This window comes from Podarcis tiliguerta (genome assembly GCF_965153285.1).
Source record: "Podarcis tiliguerta genome assembly, chromosome: 1".
NCBI classification, from domain to species: domain Eukaryota; kingdom Metazoa; phylum Chordata; class Lepidosauria; order Squamata; family Lacertidae; genus Podarcis; species Podarcis tiliguerta.
In genome coordinates this window covers 105,165,460-105,188,974 of record NC_139534.1, presented here as the reverse complement: position 1 = coordinate 105,188,974, position 23,515 = coordinate 105,165,460, and the positions used below count along the sequence as shown (strand labels likewise).

General features: G+C 48.4%; 1 long non-coding RNA gene across 1 annotated transcript in view; it reads left to right on the top strand.

Moving 5' to 3' along the window:
* Positions 1 to 23,515, top strand: part of LOC310681474 — a 360,526-nt gene that overhangs the window by 118,043 nt on the left and 218,968 nt on the right. The window lies entirely within an intron of this gene.

The following is a 23,515-nucleotide window of genomic DNA, read 5'->3' as shown; positions in this document are numbered from 1 at the left end:
TGTGTGTGGGGGAAGTGGAGATTCAGCTTCCCTCACCCATCTGCCCCTTTGGATATCAAACCCTGCCCAGGTTCTGAGATCTTCAAGGGAGACCCTTCTCGTGGTCCTGCCATCCTCTTAGTGTCAGGAGCTGGAGTCGAGTAGGTTAGCAATAAAACACCCGGTGTCAGTGAAGTTAACTCTTCATTCAAAGAAACCAAAAGCACAGGCCTAGTGATCTCAGCAACTTTTCCTAGGAGGTGTTGCCTCAATGGGGCAGTTGTGAGGACTGAAGGTCCCCATCTTCCCACTGCTCTCTAAGGCTTCTCCCCTGGTTCCTTTCCCAGTAATCTGAGACTCCTTTGTCTTGTCTCTATTTGCTCTACTCTCTTCATTCATCTCTGTGTTATGGGAGACAAGGGAGGAGGGGAGCTGGTCACAGCAAGTGGGGAAGACTCCCTGGCTTCTTCAGCAGCCTGCTTCATCTCTGCCTCTTGATACCAGCACCCTTTGCTTCTGCAGCTGAGCCTGGACTGCTCTCTGCCACAGCCTCTTCCTGCTCACTAAACCCTGTTACTTCTTCAGCTCCTGACCCCTCGTCTTCCCAGTCTGCTCTCTCTTCTCCCTCTAACCACTCATGGTTGTCCCACCACCAGTCCTCTGGCTCTGAGCCTTCTTCCCTTGGGGGTTCCCCAGCTGGTGTCCTCCACCTCTCCATCCAGCCAGTCTATGACACACAGGCATGCTTGGTAGGGGTTCGGGAGAGGACCTTCTTGGTGGCTGCTCCCAGACTTTGGAACCACCTCCCTAGAGAAGTTAGAGTGGCTCCCTCCTTGTTGTCCTTCTGTCAGTAGGTGAAGGTTTTTTGGAACTGACTGCATGTAATGAGATAGATGGTAGCATACTGATTTTGCTGTGATTTTATGTTTTTAATAGATCATAGATACTGTATTTACTCGATTCTAATGCTTACCCTTTTTGGCCAAATTACATTGCAAAAATTATTGTGTGCATTAGATTCAACGGCACATTTACATTTGCCAGCAAATACTTTTTTTGGTTTAAAGGTTCTGAAATTTGAGGTGCGCACTAGATTTGATGGTGTATTAGACTCGAGTAAATACAGTAGATAGTTTTAATTCTATTCATATTTATTTTATTTTACTTGATTCCCTATATTTTTTAGTTGTTCTTAGTTTATCTGTAAGCCACCTCCATGGCAATATACTATTATGGGGGTAAACTTCAATCCTTAAAAAAACTCAACAACCTTAGTTGGCCCTCACACATGTTCACTTCATCAAATCTGGCCCTCTTTGAAAAAAGTTTGGGCACCCCTGCACTATGCCATGGTTTGGCTCAGCATGAGGTGCCCAACAGGCCAGTTTGAGTTTAGTTCAGTTTATTTCTATCCAGCTCCTGATAAATCTGAACACAGCTGAATCATGAGCTATGGCTTAGCTCAATGAGAGGGTGTAGCATTACAAACAGGGAAGAGTGAAGTGTCCAGTCACTGGGAGCCCACATACTCACCAGGCTACTATGTAAATTTAGTGTGACCCTGTTGCAGAGATCAGGGATATGGCTGAAGATCAGGGTTGGGTGAATCTGTCAATTTTTGTTTCTCTCAATTTCTCATTTTCCAGTCTTGACATTTCCACGTCTGAAAAGAAGTCCTTATAAAAATTCTCCAGCATTTTCATATGAATTTCTCCCAATATACACTTTTTGGTGTGCAATTTTACACAATAAGGACATATTTGCAAAACATATTTCTGTTGTTGTTGTTGTTATATATGCTGCCCATCTGACTGAGTTGCCCCAGCCACTCTAGGTGGCTCCCAACAAAATATTAAAAACACAACAAAGCATCAACCATTAAAAACTTCCCTGAACCGGGCTGCATTCAGATGTCTTCTAAAAGTCAAATAGTCGTTTATCTGTTTGACATCTGATGGGAGGACATTCCACAGGGTGGGCATTTGTGTATGCAAAGCATTTGTATATGTTATTTTTACCAGTATATATGCACATTTATGCACTCTGCACTATTTTATGCATTTTTATGCATTACTTGACTGGAAAATTTCATTGCAAAATTCAGAAAAGCGTGAATTTTAAAGGATGACTGCTTTCGTTCACATATTTTTCAGAAAGTGTGAATTAGGTAGATAGGTTTGCTTTTAAATGCAAACTGAATCAAATATCTCCCCCAGCCCTATGAAGACCCTAATATTCCCTACTCTTCTGCATTTCTCCCATATGAGTGAACTCAGTGGGATTTACTTCTGTGTAAATATGCATAGGCTTGGGTTGTAACAGTGAAATACAATGGTAAAGCTCCCAGGGTTAGGCTTTCACTAAGAACCAGCTTGGTTTTGCAAATGCCTCAGTGAAACCTTCCATAACAAGGCAGAATGGGAAAGCAGAGGGAGAGAGAGACCGTGAGGGAGAATCTTCAAAACATGAAATACAAGGGAAAGAAAGTGTAGAATGGAGTAGACACAAATTAGACAGAGATGGAGATACAGGGAGGGATAGGAAGCATGGGAGATGGGAGGGGGCAAAGTCCGAGGCACTTTGTTAGCAGGTTCAGAACAATCTCCATTCTCTAGAGCACTTTCTGTTTAAAAAAAATAAAAAAGGAATGATGGAGAAGGGGAGAGAGTCAGACAAGTTTAATGATGTGTGTTCAAAGCTCAGATTGGAAAAATGACAGAGAAAAGCAGCCTGTTTCGGCTCTAATAAATTGTTCTTTGCTGTAAGAGGCGCCTGTCGCGGCATTAATACAGGCCCCTAATACACGGGTCAGGGTTAAGTAATTTTCTCCGGCAACTTAAGCGAATAATGAAGCTGGCAGCGGCTGGTGGTGCAGTGGGAGAGATGGCCCAGACCGCCGGCACTTTGTCTTCATTTATTATGCCAGCTCTCATGATTTGGGTACCGGCTGCGGCGACGGGAAGCCTCCACCGAGGAGATATCGCTTCATTTCGGCAAGGTAATGAAAGCCGAGATGGGGGGAGGATAAACCAATTTGCTGGCTGACATGGGAAGGAGTGATTTGCGAACCTGGGAGAGGGAGGGGTGGTGTCCAAGGAAGAGGAAGCGCAAGGCTGATCCCAGGGAGGGTGCTCCAGGCTGTTCCTGAGGCTGTGGCACTGGAGATATGCAAGGGACGTGGGCCTAAGAAGGGGCAAACGAGAGTAGTGGCAGCAAGAGTTTATCTGGGCATGAGCTGAACCAAACCGTAGGATATGGTCCGTAGGCACATGATGGCAGCAACCTTGCTGAACCTAAACAGATCTCCATTTGGTCTGAGAACTATCCAAGAACTCTGAGGTTCTACCATGGAACTCTGAGGTTCCACGGGACATCAATGGAAAGGACAGGAGAAAGTGACTGTTTTCTCTTGGCCTGGAACAGATGGAATGATAAATTATAGTGTCTCTGAGCATTTGCCAAGTGCATCCCTTTCCCTGCAGAATCCTCATAACCCACAGCTCAGAGATCAGGGCAGGGGATTTTCATCTTAAAGGGGTATCTTAAATAGGTATTTACTTACCTCCAAAAGATGAAACATTGCTTTTCTGGAATTAGATGGAAGTGGAATTAAAATGATAAATTTACACAGCTTTTAATACAGCATTGTGTTATCCAGCAATGCCCTTCCTCAATCCCAACATCCTCCTATATTTACTAAAAAAATGAGTATCGTTTAAGTTCCCTGCAACATTAATTAAATGTTTCCTTCTTGCAGGATTTATGTATTTTACTGCTCATTTCTCAGCATATCTTGATGATTAGTCATGAAATGGCCTTTAATTAATCAGCTTCTTTCCTGCACGATTGTGAGTTTCCTTCAATTATTTTCCCCTTTTAAGTTTTCTAATAAAATAGTGCTATTTTTGCCATTTAAACAATGAAAAGAAAAACATAATGGAGAGAAATCAGTATACTTAAGGAACAAATATACTGACTAATTAAGAAGCAACTCGCCACTAATCTCCCTGCTACGCTAATCAGGAAGCAATAAAATGGGCTGTACATGTGAGCAGGAATCTTTAATTAAAGTCACAGAGCCCTGGGAAGCCTCCTTAGTGTTTTGCCAGTTCACACCAGAAAAACTGGCATAGCAGTTATATTTTATTGTGAAAAGAATGCCACAGGTGTATAAGGACAACACAGAAAACATTGAAATGCGACCATCTGAGGAAAATGTCATCTGGATGCTTCATGAAAAGTAAATGAACAAAGGATGGCAATTCCAGAGAAAATGGCTAGTACAATGCCAAGTCTTAAGAAACAGGGAATTCTATAGTTTAGGGGTCACAATGGCAAATTGGACTTCTGCTTGCAATATATTATAGCGGAAGTTGTTGAGGATCTGTGTCTTGTTTCCGTTTGTGGGTCAGTCAGTATGTCTTCTGGATTACTCTGCAGGGCTCTTGATCTTATTTGCAAAGTGTGGTTAAAAGCTAGGATTTTGCAGCATAAGTGCTCCCAGTTTCTTGTGCCACAGTTCGTCAAGGAGCGTGAAGTCCAAAACACTAGACGCAGTCCCCTCAGCTCCCCTACCAACTGCCCACTTTGGTTAAAGATTTCCAATAAGTATCTGGTATTGGAGGCTTAACACTGCGGTCTCTGGAGAAGCAGACCAATTTCACACTAATCTTCCCCATGAAGGGAAAGAGCATCGGAAGCGAGAATTACATCAAAGAGAAGTTAATGCCGAGAAGCGGACGACATAAAAAGGAGCTGCTTTCAGTTTCAAATGAATGAGCACAGCTGGATTAAGAGATCAGGCTGTTCAAAGCTTGTAACACCAGCTTTGGTACCCAGGATTTAGCCAGCAGGGAGCGTCCTGATCTGGGGTGCTTTTAAAAAGGGAGAGGATTTGTAACTGTGGGAATTTGGGGAGGTAGTGCTTGCTTTTCAGCCTGGCATTGATTTCTCTCTTCTAATAAATATCAACAGCTCCAGGCAGCAGGGTAGTTACATGATGGCAGAGTAGAGGACTTACTCAAGCTGCTTAGAATCACCAGTCATTTCAATTAACTGCCTTCAGTGTCACCATCTGAACCCTAGCCTGGAATGGTCCAGGTCTCATCTTTATAGACTGGAAGTGGGAAGAGCTTCAGGACCTCTCCAGTACAGCATATTGTGCCATTCCTGACTCACACAAAGTTGTGGACAGATTATTCACTTACAGGAGGTTTATGCTGGTTTGACAGAACCATCATTGTTTGCAATACATGTGCTCATTCATTTGTTGTCCTATTGTGGTTTCTGGCAGTAGAGGCTGGTAACCACCGGGAGAACCCACAGGGCAGAATGCAGGGAGGCCAACAGTAGGCAGAGTCAGAACCAATGACAGGGACAGTCAACTAACTCCAATTTAGGTTCTGTCCTCCTTCCTACTGAGTTCTACAAAAGCAAAACTGAGACTGAGGCGGGAGCAGACAGTCAGGACTGGTTGCAAGTCATATGGCTTGTGGGCTTGAAGGAACCAAGAATGAAGTTGGTAGGGCAGTTCCCTATTTTTTTTCTAATGGACCAGTCTCCACTGGTTTCTGGTCAAACAAGGTTTGGAAGTTTATGTAGTGCTTAAAAAAAACACCCTGTGAAACCTATTCGACAAGATAGTATAGTGAGACAGAAAAATGGATGTGTGCAGAATGGCTCATCTTTCATATTCCCTTCAACTGTTTAAAACAGAGAAGGCCCAAAATAGTTTGATGCATGAGGCAGAACATCCAAATAGCATCCTTCCTGGTGGCAAAAACCATCATGTATTAGCTAACAGGGAACATAGGTGCTGCTATGATGCTTACGTAGCCAAAGCAGGGCTATTGAGAAACAAGGAGAAGGTATCAGTTTCAAGAAACCCAAAGCTGACAGAAATCTGGCACTGGGAGGGATTGATAGAAGGGAAATCTAAAGGGGCGAGGTAGATGATAGATAGATAGATAGATAGATAGATAGATGATAGATAGATAGATGATAGATAGATAGATAGATGATAGATAGATAGATAGATGATAGATGATAGATAGATAGATAGATGATAGATAGATAGATAGATAGATAGATAGATGATAGATAGATAGATGATAGATGATAGATAGATGATAGATAGATGATAGATAGATAGATGATAGATGATATAGATGGATAGATGACAGACAGATATATACCCAGCTCAATTACCGAGAAGGCACAGTGACCGCACAATACTGAGTATCTGTTGGGGATAATCTTTTTTAAAAATGGCAAAAGGTGGAAAGGTATCTGCTGAAGAAGTTGTGGCTGCCTGGCACATAGAATTGGAGTTCTTTGCACTGTGACGTTGAGTTGCAGATACTATTTGCAGATTGAATAATTCACAATTGGCATAAATACAGCGGTACCTCGGGTTACATATGCTTCAGGTTGCATACGCTTCAGGTTACAGACTCCACTAACCCAGAAATATTGCTTCAGGTTAAAAACTTTGCTTCAGGATGAGAACAGAAATCGTGCTCCAGCAGCGTGGCGGCAGCAGGAGGCCCCATGAGCTAAAGTGGTGCTTCGGGTTAAGAACAGTTTCAGGTTAAGAACGGACCTCCGGAACGAATTAAGTACTTAACCCGAGGTACCACTGTATATCCCACAATCTGCCACCTGAGGCAGGCTGCCTCAGCCTACTGAATGAAAGGGTTGGCCAATCCTGTCTGAAATACATAGTCAATACTCTTAGGGAGAAGTGGCAAAGCTGTGTCCCACCAGATGTGGTTGGATTCCAACTCCCATCAGCCCCAGCTAGGATGCCCAATGGTCAGGGATTAAAGCAGCTGTCATCCAGCAACAGCCAGAGGCCTACAGTTTTGCCATCCCTGGTTTTTGGGATGCAAAGTGTGACCATGAAGGGAAGAGGGCAACTACAGAAACAGGTGTGCTTCAAGAAGGAGGGCATGTCACTGCTGTCCCGTGTTAAGCAGTGTTGAAGTGAATGTCATCACTCCCCCCTCCAGGAAGCTGACAGGTGTAAATCCCAGGATGAATGAAGGCGCTGAGCCCTATAAAGCTGGTGTCTCTCCACGCATCTCCGCTCTGATTGACTTGTCGTCTTGCTGAGACTGACTATCAGTTCCTCGCTGCCTCCAATTCCAGGTGTGATTTAGTTTAGAGATGAGAGGTGACAGTTAACATTGGTACTCGTCAGTGTAGATCAGGCACAGTCACGCTGTCTTCTCTTCACTGGGGCTCTCACACCTCCCCCTTTTCACACTCTTCCCTTCCCTCCCCACAGCAGCTTCCACTCCTGTCAATTGCTCTCATTCTCCCTGCCTGTTTTTGTCCAATCCCTTTCTTCCGTTGCCATGTCTCATTTCCCCGCACCCCTGATCTCCATTTCCAGGGCTACATTTCACTCATCTCCCGGGCTGCTTTTCCTTCTTCTTACCCCATCATCCAACTTTCTACCTTTCTGCTACTCTCTTCTGGAGCAATTTATCAGTTCTGGAGTAATTTATCCGAAGTTCATCTTGTACCAAGTTTCACACATACATATACACGTGGACTTCTTTGAGTGATTTGAAATAATGTTGTAGTCTAGCTGTGGTTCAAGTATTTATGAGAGAAGTCTAAAATCACATATAATCAGAATAATGAATCAGCCACATGATGCTGTGTTTTGCTTTAGCAATGGATTTCAAGAATACCAAAATTCATTTCTGCAAGTGTATGCCAGCCTAGTTTCGTGAATTATTTCATTTGTTACTGAGCTGTTTCCACTAGTATTTTTTACTCATTATGGCCCATGACTTAGTGTAGTTAAATTCACAGATCAGAGATTCAGCTTTGAACCCAGATTTTGAATTAAAAAAAACCTCAATCTGCTCTTTAGTAAATTCTTTATTTTCTATATTTTCCCTACTCCTTTTTATCTTATCACTCAGCTTACAGATCTCTCAGTTGGATTGGGGGCGGGGAATGCATGAGGCACAGCTTTATAAATTACAATAATATGGTGAAAGGTCCCAGGTTCAATCCCTGTGGTCTCCAGGAAAGACTCCTACCTGAAGGCAGTCAGTATCAATAATACTGAGCTAGATCGACCAAATAATACTGAGCTAGATCGACCAATAGGGACACGGGTGGCGCTGTGGGTAAAAGCCTCAGCGCCTAGGGCTTGCTGATCAAAAGGTTGGCAGTTCGAAGCCCCGCGGCGGGGTGCGCTCCCGTTGTTCGGTCCCAGCGCCTGCCAACCTAGCAGTTCGAAAGCACTCCCGGGTGCAAGTAGATAAATAGGGACTGCTTACTAGCGGGAAGGTAAACGGTGTTTCCGTGTGCGGCTCTGGCTCGCCAGAGCAGCGATGTCACGCTGGCCACGTGACCCGGAAGTGTCTCTGGACAGCGCTGGCCCCCGGCCTCTTGAGTGAGATGGGCGCACAACCCTAGAGTCTGTCAAGACTGGCCCGTACGGGCAGGGGTACCTTTACCTTTACCTTTAGATCGACCAATAGTCTAACTTAGGGTTGCCATTTTTCAGAAAGTAAAAACCAGGACACCCCAAAAGTTGTTGAGCTTTTACAAATAATTTTCAATTGACTTGCCTAATATCCAGGACAAAGCATCGCTTTGGACTTCAAATTGCAATTCCGCCTTTGAAATCCCGGTAATGGCAGCCCTAAAAGCAATTTAGGGCCAGCACCAGTTCCTTGAATTGTGCTTGAGAGAGTGACCAATGCAGATCTTTTAGAATTGGTATAATAGGATTTCACCGGACTCTACCAATTAGAATTCTGCCCGTGACGTTCTGCACACCTTGCAGCTTCCAGGGCATCCCTGTGTAATCAGTTTGGCACCTTTGGTACCTTCCCTCGCATAAGACTGCCAGGTCTTACATAGCTGCTGCCAAACTTCTTGAAAGAAACCCTGCTTCCCAAACTAACACTGATTATGTAAGGATGTATTGCAATAGGTATGTGCAATCTCTTTGGGTGATATGCACATTAATCCCTTCTATTGTTAAGTAGAGAAATGATTTATAGAGTTGCACAGAACTAATCAGCTATATGTAAGAGAAGCCATGGATATGCTGATATTACTCAACCAATGTGATCAACGCTATTTTATCATTCACTGCAGCAGCCTTCAACCTGGTGCCATCCCGATGTTTTGGACTACAGTTCCCATCAGCCCTGGCTGGAGGACACCAGGTGGGTGAAGGTTAGATTAGGGAATAAACAAATGCTGGACATAACCATTCACTTCTCCACTATAGCAATGATTTGACAAACTGTCTAAAGCCAGAAAGGACATCTTTATGTAGATTAAAGTTTTCTACTGCTGTGCAGGTGCCTTGAATATGAGGCTGAAAATCCCCTTTATACTCTGAGAGTGATGGGAGATTATGACATCCCTCCCCTTCCAAGGGCCTTGTTTAGAAGAAAACATGTCTATCCCCATGGGCATACCATCTCTCCCAGAGACTAAGGAGCATCTTCAGCATCATCTTTAAGGCAAATGGCAGTAGCTGTATTTTCTAGAATGCTCCAAGAACCTGGAAAAAAACTGTTTGAGGAAGAAAAAAATGTTTAAAGTGGGGGAGGGGGAGGCAATTATTGGACCACCCTGCAGAAAATTTAGTGGGGTGGGGGTTGCTTTTGCTTTTTGTTTTTTAAACCCAGCACATTTATGCAGAATTGGGACAGAATGGACTAAGAGGGGAACGAACAAGCAAGGGAAACAGAACAGAAACGGATTGATCCATCTCTGATCTGTTTATATAGGACTACAGTACTTGACAATCAGTATACAAAGAGATCTACAGCATCACACCAAAGGCCCATCTAATCCAGCATAAGTCCAATATATTTCCACTTTCGTACGGTTAACCAATACAGTTTTATCAAAATCCACTGCTATCTTCACATTAACAGCTTAAAATGCAGTGAGTTCATTTCCCACTTACTGCATTTCAAGTTTGCCTTTGGATGCAAGATGACCTGAACAGATTGGATAACTGGGCCCAAACGAACAAAACTAACACTTAGGCAGGAAGAATGAGTAGTACCAGTATAACATGGGGGGTACTTGGCTTGCCAGTAGTATATGTGAAAAGGATCTAGGAGTCTTAGTAAAACAAAAGCTTAACATGAGACAACAGTGTGATGCAGCAGCAAAAAAGGCTAATGCTATTCTGGGCTGCATCAATAGAAGTATAGTGTCCAAGGCTCTATTCTGCCTTGGTCAAACCACACCTGGAATACTGTGTCCAGTTCTGGGCACCACAATTTAAGAAGGATATTGATAAGCTGGAATGGGTGCCAAGAAGGGCAACCAAGATGATAAAGGGTCTGGAAACCAAGACTTATGAGGAACAGTTGAAGGAGCTAGGTATGTTTAGCCTATAAAAGAGGAGACTGAGAGGAAATATGATTGCCATCTACAAATATCTTAAAGGCTGTCACATAGAAGATAGAACAAGCTTGTTTTCACCTGCTCTGGAAGGTAAGACATGTACCAATGGGTTCAAGTTACAAGAAAGGAGATTCCAACACAACACCAGAAAGAACTTTCTGACAGTAAGAGTTATTGAACAGTAAGAGTTATTTTAGCTGTAAGCCGTCTTGAGTCCCTGTTAGGGGGAAAAGCAGGATATTAACAACAACAACAACAACAGCATCATTTATATATTGCACAGAGCTTAGGTATTAAGCCGTTTATTAAGTGCTTTTAAATAAATACATAAAAGGCAGATAATAAATCTTTTACCATCTAGTCTAGACGGTATAGTCTAAATTATAGCACTTCAATATTAAGCATAAAAAACACCATATGAGTGCCTCAATCTGGGCCCCAAATTCTGGCAACTTGTTGAAACCCCATTCATGACATCAATAAGCTCATTTTGGAGAAAACCCCTTTTTCATTTGACCTGCAGATGTTTAAAAGATAACTCCAGCAGATAATAAAACCTTCAAAGAACCTGACAACCATGATAATTGCAATTACCACACAAAAGGCAGAACTCATATGACTCCACCGTAGACCAGTTATAGCAATGGGCCTTGCAGGGCAAGCCAAACTGGGGTGTCTTGAGCCGTCTCATATAGCTCTTGAGGGATCCTTTTACAGCCTTCCAGATGTTGTGGACTACATCCTCCCTTCACCGTCAGCCAGCATGGCCAGTCGCCAGGGATGCTGGGAGTTGTAGTCCATAACATTAATGTCATAATGGTCTCTTGAGGATGTTACTCCTCAGCCCTGTTTCCCGAAAACTGTTTAAATGGCTTACAGATCCTGTAGATTTGCACGGAATGTTTGGGAATATCCCTTTCGATCCCTATGCTTGCTTGGGGTGGGTTAAGGCGAGGAAAAACCCCAGACATTTCCTTCTGCTGTTTCCTCTGTCCATCCATTCCTTAGAACCTCCTTCCCCACCCCCAGCCAATGTGTGTTGATCCGTTAAGGCCCCCAGCAGTATGTCATAGGACTGATAATTACATTCCACACTCCCATCATGCCGTCTGCTGCTGACCTCTCACCCCTCTACTCTTTTAATCACTCCTTGGCATCACTCACTCTGACAGAGCAGCAGCACAGCCCATGTGACCTGTCAGGCAGGGGACATGACTTATAGGGCCCGGCCAGTGGACAAAGGGAAGGGAGATAGGCAGCATAAATCTCTGGGGCAAATAAAAGAGTGAAAGGGTGCCGTGCCAGAGCCTGCGCTAGCAGATTCTCGGCTTCTTGTTATTCACCCTAGAGTTATGGTGATGAGGAAGTGGCCTAGAGTGACATGCGCCGGTCCCCATCAACCTTGCACATCCTACAAAGACCTAGAAGAGCCTTAATGTCATGCCTGGTTGACAAGAGCCCCAGGGAAGAGGGTTAGCGCCAGTCAAATAACTAAAGCGGTTTTCAGAAAAGAGACCAGTGACCATAAGATGTTTCTATCAACAGGTCCAAACAGAGAGGGCCGAGCCAAACAAGAAGGTCAGGCCTTTAGCTGCTAGTTTTCAGCTTCGTTTCAGCATATGAGGCTGGTTCCCTCTAAATGTTTTGGTCTGCAACTACCATCAACCCCAGCCCGGCATAAGGGATGATAAGCACTTATGGGAGCTAAATTATTTATTAAATTTAGGTACCACCCTTCATCTGAAGATCTCAGGGCGGTTCACAAGATAAAAATACAGGATATAATATAATAAATGAATAGTTAAAGCAAAAATGAAACAATAACCCCAGCCTCCCACAAACACATTTAAAAGGCCGTAGAATATTAATCAGCCAAAGGCCTGGTTGAAGAGGGATGTTTTTTCCTGGGGCCTAAAGGTCTTCTTCTTTCTTCTTTGGTGATCATTCAGAGCCGAGTAAGATTGTCTGGGGTGTATAATGAAGGTGCCAGATGAATCTCCCTGGAGAAAGCATTCCACAAACACAAAGCCCCTGCAGAAAAGGCCCATTCTTGTGTTCCCACCCTCCGGACCTCTTCTGGATGAGGTACACAAGGAAGAGCCTCAGATGATTATCACAGAGTTCAGGTCAGTTTATATGGGAAGAGGTATCCTTGAGGTATCACAGTCCTGAGCCGTTTAAGGCTTTATAGGTCAAAACCAGCACTTTGAATTGGACCTGGAAACTAACTGGCAGCCAGTGCAGTCAGGCCAAGATTGGTGTGATATGTTCAAACTGCCTTTCCCTTTTGAGCAACCTGGCCACCAAATTCTGCACCAAGTGAAGTTTCCAAACTGTTTTCAAAGGCAGCTTTACATATAACTATAGTCCAACACACTGGGAAAAGGCTGGAGAATATAACCCACCCGCTCTCTCACTTAATGCTGTGTACAGACTTATGAAATTGAGGTCTCTTTGAGCCCATAAAGGCAACTAAACTGCTCTGGAATGAGTTCTCCAAAGTGATAGGAAGGATTTTGTTACAGTTCAAGTGCAAATGTGTGGTAAAATGACTGTACTGTACTTGGCTCTCAGTTGCACTTTTTAGTCATAAATTGTCTACTCTCAAAGTACTAAATTATTCAGAATTTCAAAATTTAGTAGACTGGCGAAGCTTTGCGAACTAGTTTCAAAGTCAGACTGAAGCAATTTGCCAGTCCTTGCACGACTGGCAAATTTGAATCAAACCACAAACCTGTACCAAAATAGACATCATACCTATTTCCTAATGATATTTTAATCTACTGCTTTTGCTAGGTGCTCAGAGTGCTTCACAGTTATTGCCTTTCCAAGAAACCTGTACGATAAACAGCATTATTACAGATGTATTAAAAATGGAGCATGGGCCGGGCACTTGACATCCCCATTGGCTTTGCCTGATGCTTCCCATTGAGTTCATATCTGAGCTGAGATTTGAACTGGAAGCCAGATCATCACTCAGGATCCTAATCATTGGAATTTACTATTTTCATAAAGCTTTATACATACCGCTGATATTTAGGCAGGATTAGATATTCAGGAAACTATAATGGCTGGAAACCATGAAGATACGGGCCAAACTACAAGGGGAAATTTTTTCATGTAATAAAAAGCCTTAAGCAGATCCACAGAATGGGGAAGACAGGCAGCAAATTCTACAGCAGCCGTGCAAAACACAGATCCCCCCCCCCGCCCTGAGCTTCACAACTGGAATGACAAGTGTGCATCCCAGTGAACTGAATACAGTACTGGCTAGGTCATCAGTCATGTCCCTCTACCATGCTACATAGTTATAGAATGTAGAGTTGGAAGGGATCACCAAGGCAGTGGTGTAGTATGGACAGGCCACAGGGGCGATTTGCCCCAGGTGCAGAATGGTTAAGGGCACAAAATTTCAATAACCAGTGCTGCCTCAATACAGTGACATGCCTCCATTGCTAGGCTCCATTGAAAATGGCTTCTCCATACGAACCAGGAAATGACCTTTCCAGACAATGGATCAACTCTTCTTTTCTTACCTCTGCAGCTGCGATCTCTTGGGTGATATGGACACCGTTAGGCAGTTGAATGTGCATGCGTACTCCATCCGTTTCCCTCACACCCACCCCTCTGTGTGGCCCTGGGCTCTGGCAACCCACGCTACACCACTGCTCCTAACAACTCTGTCCCTTTAACAAGCTGCATCTCTCAGGCACACCTATTTTGCTTCACAGCTAGAAGAGTCTCTGGGAGCCCAGAAGGGCCTCTTGCAACTCCCACCCCCCAGACTAGCAGGGCCCCAGTCTTTCAGAGTAGTGTACGTAGCTCTGTGCCCTCCTCCCCACACCTGCCGTTTAACAATGATGGAAGCTGCTGTCAGCACACCGCGACAGTAATAAACACTCTTCTTAATAACACAGGGTGTCCCTCTTATTAAAATGAATAGACTTCAGCAGCAGAGCCGGGCCACCTGCCTCACAGCCTGTTGGGGCCTGCAGCCCTCAAGCAGAGCAGTTTATCTGCTGTAAAATTACTAGTATAACACAGCAGCTCGTCCACTGCACCATTCTTTCCCATGGCACTGCACTTTCTTGGCAGAAGAAACAGGTTGCCTTATAAATGGCAGGCAGGCAGGCAGGCATGTCCATGCACCAAGGTGAAGGGGCAAACAGCAGGTGAGCACATGAGGGAAATAAGCTGTGAGCACACAAAACATGAATCGTTTAGGAAACGTGCTGTTGCTCAGAGCTGCTGTGCATGCCTTTAGAAAAGCACTAGTGATCAGAGCCATGTGCAACGCTATAAAAGACAGGTTACAAAGGCACCACCAGTACCCAACTCTTCCTAAAGGAGAAACGGTGGAGCAGCAAATGTTGCGCTCGCCCGTCAAGTCGGGGCGCATGGTGCCCAAGGCCAGCTAAGTTATTTTGGCAGCTGAGCAGAAAGTCCCACGAGCATCTCTCCACCTCCCTCGCTGGCAGTAAAAATACAGTAATAACTAACCATTTGGTGCCCTTTCAAGGCACCTAAAAATCAGTTGCCTGCCTAATAACAGTAGTGAAGTGGAAGCAGTTTTTTAAAAAAACAAAGTGGGATAGTTTTGTTTCACATTTCTGCTTGTCCCGCACTTTCTAGGCACAGGTCCAAGCAGTTTTGCCTTAGCCCTGCTGCTCTTTAGCGCTAAATCAGAACAAACAGCAATATGCAAAAATCCCAGTTGCCGTTTGTTCTGATTCGGCGCTAAACTACTGGTTTTCCAGGGAGAAAGCAGCAGAGCAAATGGAGGTGTGGATAAGCCCTAAGATGGGCTCTATGGCAGCGGCGGAGCATATGCCCAAGCTGCCCGGGGTGGGTGCAGGGGCGTGCCCCAAGGGGGGTGGGGCATGGAGGGTGCCCTCCCAGGCACCACTGTTCAGGGTAGGAGAGGGGTGGAGAAACTTCCTCCCACTCTCCTTCTGCTCTCTGCCACCGGGTCAGGCTTGATTCTGCAGCGGAGCTGCTACGGCCGGGCCGTGGCCAAGGATAGCAGCCAGCAGCTTTGCTGCTTCCTCTCCCCCTGCTCTCCACTATCGGATCAGGCCTGACCTGGCAGCGGAGGCAGAGCTACTGCAGCTGGGTGTGCCTCACCGCAGCCAAGGTGGGATGCTCTCCGCTGCCAGGTCAGACCCACTCACCTGCTCTCCTCTGCCGAGTCAGGTGTGACCCAGGGGCAGAACTGCACCAGGCACAAGCACTGCAGCCTGTGATGGCCTGGGATTCCGATTCGGAGGATGAAACAGAGGAATCCCGGCCTGCACAGGAGTCCCCGCCTCCAGGGCCGGCTGAACTGGGGCCAGGCCTAGATGCTGAAGAGCCTGCACCTGTGGCAGTGCATCAGGAGCTGGCCCCAGGTGAAGCCCTTCTGGCCCCAGAGAGGCTTGACGACTCAGTGGCCACAGGTGAGCCTCCTCCAGGGCCCAGTAACCCTTCGGCCTCTCCTGATCTGCAGAGGTTTAGAGCAGAGAGGCGAAGGGAACTGGTTGCCCCCAGGAGGAGTGCTCGCCTTAAGGCCAGAGGAGGCGGGGCTCCTGGGGGCCGGGACCGCCCCTGGCCTTAGAAGAGGATAAAAGCCCAGTCAGCCCGGCCCCAGGTTGCGGGAGCAACGTCGTTGTTGGCTTCGGACCTTCCTGCGTTCTTGATCCCTGCTCGGCCTCCTGTTCCTGACTATCCGGTACTCCTGTTCCCTGCTCGGCCTCCTGTTCCCGACCATCCGGTGTACCTGTTCCCTGCACAGCCTCCTGTTCCAGCGTTCCTGTTCACCGCCCGGCACTCTGCCTCGGACCTTGCCCCTCTTCGTGTGGACTTTGCTACACCCAAGGTACCTTACCCCCGGGACCAGCACAGTTTGCTCCCGCCACCTCCCGCACTCCCCCTTCGTCGGGGTGCGTTCGGGAAGAGCCAGAGGCCATGGCTGAACAGGCGGCTGCACTGGTGGCTTTGGCCCAGGAGAACCAGGCCTTGTCTCACACCGTGCAGCAGCTCAGTGACGCGGTTGAGGCACTTCAGCAACGCTTGGAAGCCCTACCGGCTTCTGGGGCCGACGCCCCGGCTCCGGGCAAGTACCCAGTGGCTTTGCCTGAGAAATTTGATGGAGCCCCGGCCAGCTTTCCCATGTTCCTGGCCCAGGCCAAACTGTATATTCAGGGGCGAGCCCGGAACTTTCCTGACGACCGTACCAAGGTGCACTTTTTGATTAGCTTGTTAAAGGACCAGGCGGCCAAGTGGGCGTTGCCGCTACTCAGGCAAGACTCCCCCTTGCTGGCAGACTATACGGGGTTTTGCAATCGTTTGGAGGCCGCGTTCGGCAACCCCCAGAAAGAGAGTCAAGCCAACCGGGCGATTCGGCATTTGAAACAGGGCAAGTCCACGGTGGCCACATATACCACGGAGTTCCGGCTGTTGGCACAGGACTTGACCTGGAATGACTCGGCACTGCGGGACCAGTATCTTGAAGGGCTTTCGGACGAGGTACTGGACCAGTTGGCCACAATGGAACGCCCCACCACGCTGGACACTCTCATTCAACGGAGTCTACAAATAGGCGACCGGTTGGAGGATCGTCGTCAGGCCCGGGGTCGCCGACACTTCCAGTTCACGGCACCAGCTTTTTCCGGCAGCCCCACGGTCACAACTGATTTAACGGAGGAGCCTATGCAGCTCGGGGCAGTGCGGCCACGCCTTTCCCCCGCAGAGAAGGCGCGGCGTCGGGATGGAAATCTCTGTCTTTACTGTGGCGGAAGTGGACACTTCGCTCGGTCCTGCCCTGAGAAACGCCAGCCGCAGGGAAACCGCCAACCCCAGTAGCTGATGGCCCTAGCTACCGGGGGTCCCAAACCGTACAGAATGGGCCCGCACCAATGGACTTGCAACATCTTATGGTTTCGGTACGTTTATACCCTCCAGGTGGGCCCTGGATCCTCACCCATGCTTTGGTAGATTCAGGGGCAACCCGCTCCTATATGGACGCTGCTTTTGCCGCCCATCATCAGGTGCCACTTCGGAACAAGCCAGTACCGGTCCAGGTGGAAGCGATTGACGGACGACTTCTGCGTTCAGGTGCCGTTACTCAGGAGACCCAGCCTCTGGTCCTGTGTCTCCAGCAGCACCGGGAGTTGCGAACTTTGGACATTGCCTCTATGCCCCGCTTCCCCCTGGTGCTCGGGATGGACTGGCTGGAGGCCCACAACGTTCAGATTGACTGGGTCAAACGGACCGTGCACTTCCCAGACCCATGTTCCCATGCTCAATCCGGAACGCTGGCGGCCGCGCCCTCAGAGGAGGCAGCACCCACGCTCCCAGCCGTGTACCAGGACTACCAGGACGTGTTCGAGGAACGGGGAGCAGACCAGCTGCCGCCGCATCGGCCTTTTGACTGCGGCATAGACCTCCAACCCGGAGCGCCTTTACCAGTGAGTCGCTTATATTCCCTAACAGAGCCAGAGCGCGAGGCTTTGCAGGACTTCTTGCGCAAGAACCTGGAGCGTGGGTTCATTAGGCCTTCCACCTCGCCCACCGCGGCGCCGGTGCTTTTTGTTAAGAAGAAATGTGGGGAACTCCGCCCTTGCCATGATTACCGAGCCCTGAACAAAATTACCGTCCCAGACCGGTACCCCTTGCCCCTTATCTCGGAGCTGCTGGAGCGGGTGCAAGGGGCACAGGTGTTCACCAAGCTGGACCTCCGGGGGGCCTACAACTTGATTCGGATCCGAGCCGGGGATGAGTGGAAGACAGCGTTTGGGACCCGGTACGGGCAGTTCGAATATTTGGTTATGCCTTTCGGTTTGTGCAACGCGCCTGCTGTGTTTCAGCGCTACATCAACCACGTGTTTCAGGACCTGTTAGACAAGTACGTGGTGGTGTATTTGGATGACATACTGATTTACTCCCGTGACCCGGCTCGCCATGAGGGGCATGTCCGGACCGTGCTGCAGCGCTTGCGTGAGCACCGTTTGTACGCAAAGCTCAGCAAGTGCGAGTTCCATCAGCGGACTGTGGACTTCCTTGGTCACCGGCTCTCTCCAGATGGGGTGCAAATGGACCCGGGGAAGGTGACAGCGGTTCAAGAATGGGCGGCACCCCGGAACCGCAAGGACCTACAGCGTTTCCTGGGGTTCGCCAATTACTACCGGACCTTCATCGCTGATTATGCTCATCGCACCACCCCGTTGACCCGGCTACTGCGCCCAAAGACGCCGTTTTCCTGGGACAAGGAGGCAGAGGAGGCGTTTCAGGGGTTGAAGGCCTGTTTCCAGAGGGCACCAATCTTACAACATCCTGACCCCTCTCGACCCTTTGTGGTGGAGACCGACGCTTCCAGTACGGCTCTCGGTGCCGTCTTGTCTCAACAGATTGGTCCTGAAGCGCCACTCTTACCCTGTGCCTTCTATTCCCGCCAGCTCCTACCAGCGGAGCGTAACTATACTGTGTGGGAGCGGGAACTACTAGCCATCAAGGTAGCCTTTGAGGTCTGGCGCCACCATCTTGAGGGGGCACGACATCCGGTGGAGGTGAGAACCGACCACCGGAACCTGGAGTACCTCCAGACCACCCGCAAGCTGAACCAAAGACAGATCCGGTGGGCGTTGTTCTTTTCCCGGTTCCAGTTCCGGATCCGCTACATCCCTAGCTCTCAGAATCAGAAGGCGGATGCCCTGTCCCGGAAACCTGACGACAACGCAGACACGGTACAGCAAGCAGAACCCACCACGATCCTACCTCCGGCTGCATTCCTGGCCACCCAGGAGGCGCAGCCACTGCAGGTTCGGGTGCGGGAACAGCAGCGGGTCGACGCTTGGGCCCAGGAACGACTCCGGGAGCTGGCTGAAGGGTCCAGCCCACAGTATCCGGGGCTGGTCCTGCATCAGGGCCTTCTGCTGCACCACGGTCGTTTGTACATCCCGCCAGGGCCACTACGGCTGGAGGTTCTCCGGATGGCCCATGATGCCCCAGCAGCGGGGCACTTTGGACGGTATCGGACCACCCATCTGGTCAGTCGAGAGTTTTGGTGGCCCCGCCTGAAGGCTGACGTGGCTCGCTACGTTGCTGGTTGTGATGTCTGCCGGCGCGCCAAGGGACCTACCGGGCGACCCCCCGGCCTACTTCAGCCATTGCCAGTTCCACCGCACCCTTGGCACACGGTTTCGTTGGACTTTGTAGTGGACTTACCCTCGTCTCGTGGCTGTACCTGCCTTCTGGTTTTCTCCGACCATTTCACCAAGATGGTGCACTGCGCTCCCTGTCCATCTGTACCCACAGCCAAGGAAACTGCTCAGCTGTACCTTCAGCATGTCTTCCGCCTGCATGGCCTACCTGAGCGCGTGGTGTCCGACCGGGGCGTTCAGTTCACATCCCGGTTCTGGCAAGCACTACACCGGACCCTCGGGACGGAGGTCTGCCTCTCGTCAGCCTACCACCCACAGACCGATGGCCAGACGGAACGGGCGAACGCGGTGCTGGAGCAGTACCTCCGGTGTTACTGCAGCTACCAGCAGGATGACTGGGTCGACCACCTGGCATTGGCGGAGTTCGCCTACAATAACGCGGTGAATGCGTCCACCCAGCAGACCCCGTTCCAGGCCAGTTATGGTTATCATCCACGGCTGTTTCCAGAGGTGCTGCCGACATCCGCAGTCCCGGCGGTGACGGAGTGGCTTCAAGAGCTCCAGTCCCAGCAACAGCTTTTGGTGGAGCAACTGCACCAGGCCAAGGAAGCGTACAAGGCCCAGGCCGACCGCCACCGCCAGGTGGGGCCGGAACTTCGCGTCGGTGACCTGGTTTGGCTCTCCACTCGCCACCTCCACCCCTCTCGACCTTCGCGGAAGTTGGACGCCCGCTTCACCGGCCCGTTCCCTATCGTAGACCAAGTCTCTCCTGTGGCATTTCGTCTCCGGTTACCCGCAACCCTGAAGGTTCACCCGGTCTTCCACAGGTCCCTTTTGAGTCCGGTGGCCCCACCCGACGAGTTCCACCCGAACCGTCCCCGACCGCAGCCAGTGTTGGTTCGGGGAGAGCCTGAGTACGAGGTGGAACGCATCCTGGACTCCCGATACCGCAGGGGGAAGCTGCAGTATCTCATTGACTGGAAGGGGTACGGACCGGAGGACCGTTCCTGGGAACCAGCGGCCAACGTCCACGCACCTGCCTGCCTCCGAGAGTTCCATGCGACGTACCCCGGCAAGCCGGGTCCGGACCCTCGGTTGAGGGGGGGGCCTGGGAGGGGGGATGGTGTGATGGCCTGGGATTCCGATTCGGAGGATGAAACAGAGGAATCCCGGCCTGCACAGGAGTCCCCGCCTCCAGGGCCGGCTGAACTGGGGCCAGGCCTAGATGCTGAAGAGCCTGCACCTGTGGCAGTGCATCAGGAGCTGGCCCCAGGTGAAGCCCTTCTGGCCCCAGAGAGGCTTGACGACTCAGTGGCCACAGGTGAGCCTCCTCCAGGGCCCAGTAACCCTTCGGCCTCTCCTGATCTGCAGAGGTTTAGAGCAGAGAGGCGAAGGGAACTGGTTGCCCCCAGGAGGAGTGCTCGCCTTAAGGCCAGAGGAGGCGGGGCTCCTGGGGGCCGGGACCGCCCCTGGCCTTAGAAGAGGATAAAAGCCCAGTCAGCCCGGCCCCAGGTTGCGGGAGCAACGTCGTTGTTGGCTTCGGACCTTCCTGCGTTCTTGATCCCTGCTCGGCCTCCTGTTCCTGACTATCCGGTACTCCTGTTCCCTGCTCGGCCTCCTGTTCCCGACCATCCGGTGTACCTGTTCCCTGCACAGCCTCCTGTTCCAGCGTTCCTGTTCACCGCCCGGCACTCTGCCTCGGACCTTGCCCCTCTTCGTGTGGACTTTGCTACACCCAAGGTACCTTACCCCCGGGACCAGCACACAGCCAAAGGTTCAGCTCCTTCTGGTGCAGAGCCAGGGTCCGATGAAGGAACCTGCTATGGGGGTGCCTGTTTGCGCCCCCTCTCAAAATTGTGCCTGGGGCCACAGCACCCACCACGCTACGCCTCTGCTCTATGGCAGCTGTTGAAAAAAGTGGCATGGTTTTAGGTGTGGCTGAGAAGGATTGGAATGGCATCCTAATGAAATGATGGGACCCTCGTACCTACGGGACCGCCTCTCCTGGTATGCCCCACGGAGGACCTTAAGGTTCATAAATAGCAAGACCCTAGAGATCCCAGGCCCTAAGGAAGTCAGATTAGCCTCAACCAGAGCCAGGGCCTTTTCAACACTGGCTCCGGCCTGGTGGAACGCTCTGTCTCATGAGACCAGGGCCTTGCGGGATCTGATTTCTTTCCGCAGGGCCTGTCAGACAGAGTTGTTCCACCTGGCCTTTGGCTTAGAATCAGTTTGATTCCCTCCTCTTTCTTTTTTCCTTCTCTTCTGAAGAGGCTGCATCTTAATGTTTTAATGCTGTATTTTAATCTTGTTATTTAAGTTGTATTTTAATCAACTTGTTTTTATTATTGGTTGTTAGTTGCCCTGAGCCCAGTCTTGGCTGGGGAGGGCGGGGTATAAATAAAATTTTATTATTATCTATACACCTTTTGTTACATGAATTAGCTGACAGTGATTAAATCTGCCCCAGCCTGGGCAAATCTGTTCCCATTGAAAAGAAACACAAAACATGGTAACTTAACCACAAATGAATGAATGATAAACTTGCAAGCCTCACAAAGATAACACTCATAACTTGGTATTCATGTAACAGCCTCCACATATTTGCAGCATAATTCTTGATTAGCGTACATGGCAGAAGATAGACCAGGATCTACTATTGGATCTCTAGGTGTTTTGCTGTAGATCTGGAAAGTTCTCTTACTTGGAACTGTTTAAATACAGCAGTGCCTATGGCCTTGTTTACATTTGAACATTATTCAGCTGTTAATCTTCATTTCCCCCATTTGAATTAGACCAGAGGGATCTGCATCTGACTTTATATAGGAGGAGCAACTTAATCCCCCTCCCCACTGACATTCATACCAGTAGGCATTGCTTTTAATTTGTTGATTCTACGGTGCCAATTAATTACTGTTAGGGCATGTGCACAGATAGCTGCACATGCACCTTGTTTTGGTTCTGGTTGTGTGTGTTTTTAAATTGGCATTAAATTGTGCAAAAGTGCACAGTCAGGCAATTGTAAATGTGTTTGTGTGCAGTTTTCTGGTTTTGTGTGGATCTGAGGGACCAAAAGAATTATATACATTTAAAAGGCTATGATCCTGACTCATCCTTACGATCATGATGGAAAATGAAGAAAGCCAATTGAAAATCACACTTTTCAGATTGCTGCCCAACATATCCAGTGTAGAATTATTATTATTTTCTGATTTTGTGTCTGTGCACACACTTCCTGTTGCTTTGTATGGGGCACTTTCTGTGTGTGAGAGAGAGTGAGCAGGGTGCTTTCTGTGTGATCGTATATTCAGTATATGTCTGAGCTGTTCTCTGTGTTTTTGTGTGAGGCACTAAGTATACTTTTCTCTCCTTCCTATGTTCCACTTTTCCCTCCTTTATATTACTGCCCCTAGAAATTCTTAATATGGTTTTCTTGTGCAATTTTCTGATTGTGCAAATCTGAGGGGTCAAAAGGAGGGAAATAGTTTGGGAAAGAATTGAAAGCACTGAGGAAGTAGTGGTTGTGGAAAGGGGAGAGGCAGAAATCGACAGCTGATCCATCTACCCCAAAACACTGAAACAGATTTTCTGCGAACCTGAGCAGAGTGATTTGGAGCCTGATTTTCCCCAAGTAGTTGGATTATCACTGTCTTGGGTTGTTGCAGTTTAGGGGATGATGCAGATTACGGTAAATGGAACGCAAACAGCTGCAACCATATACAAGTCCAATGTCTTTTGCAATCTGCCTACTCAGTCAAGAAGGATAATTTTTCCTTTTATTATCACAGGTCTTGCACAACTATGTTAAATCAAATTGATCTCAAACAATAATTTTAAAAACTTGACAAACTGATGAGAATAATAATAAAAACCAGAAGCACATTGGATGCACACATTGGATGAAAAGTTTACTCCTGTGCTTAAATGGGTGATTTCAGTATTGGATGGAAGACAACTAATTCTAGGACCAAACAAGCTCGTGAAACAATTAATTA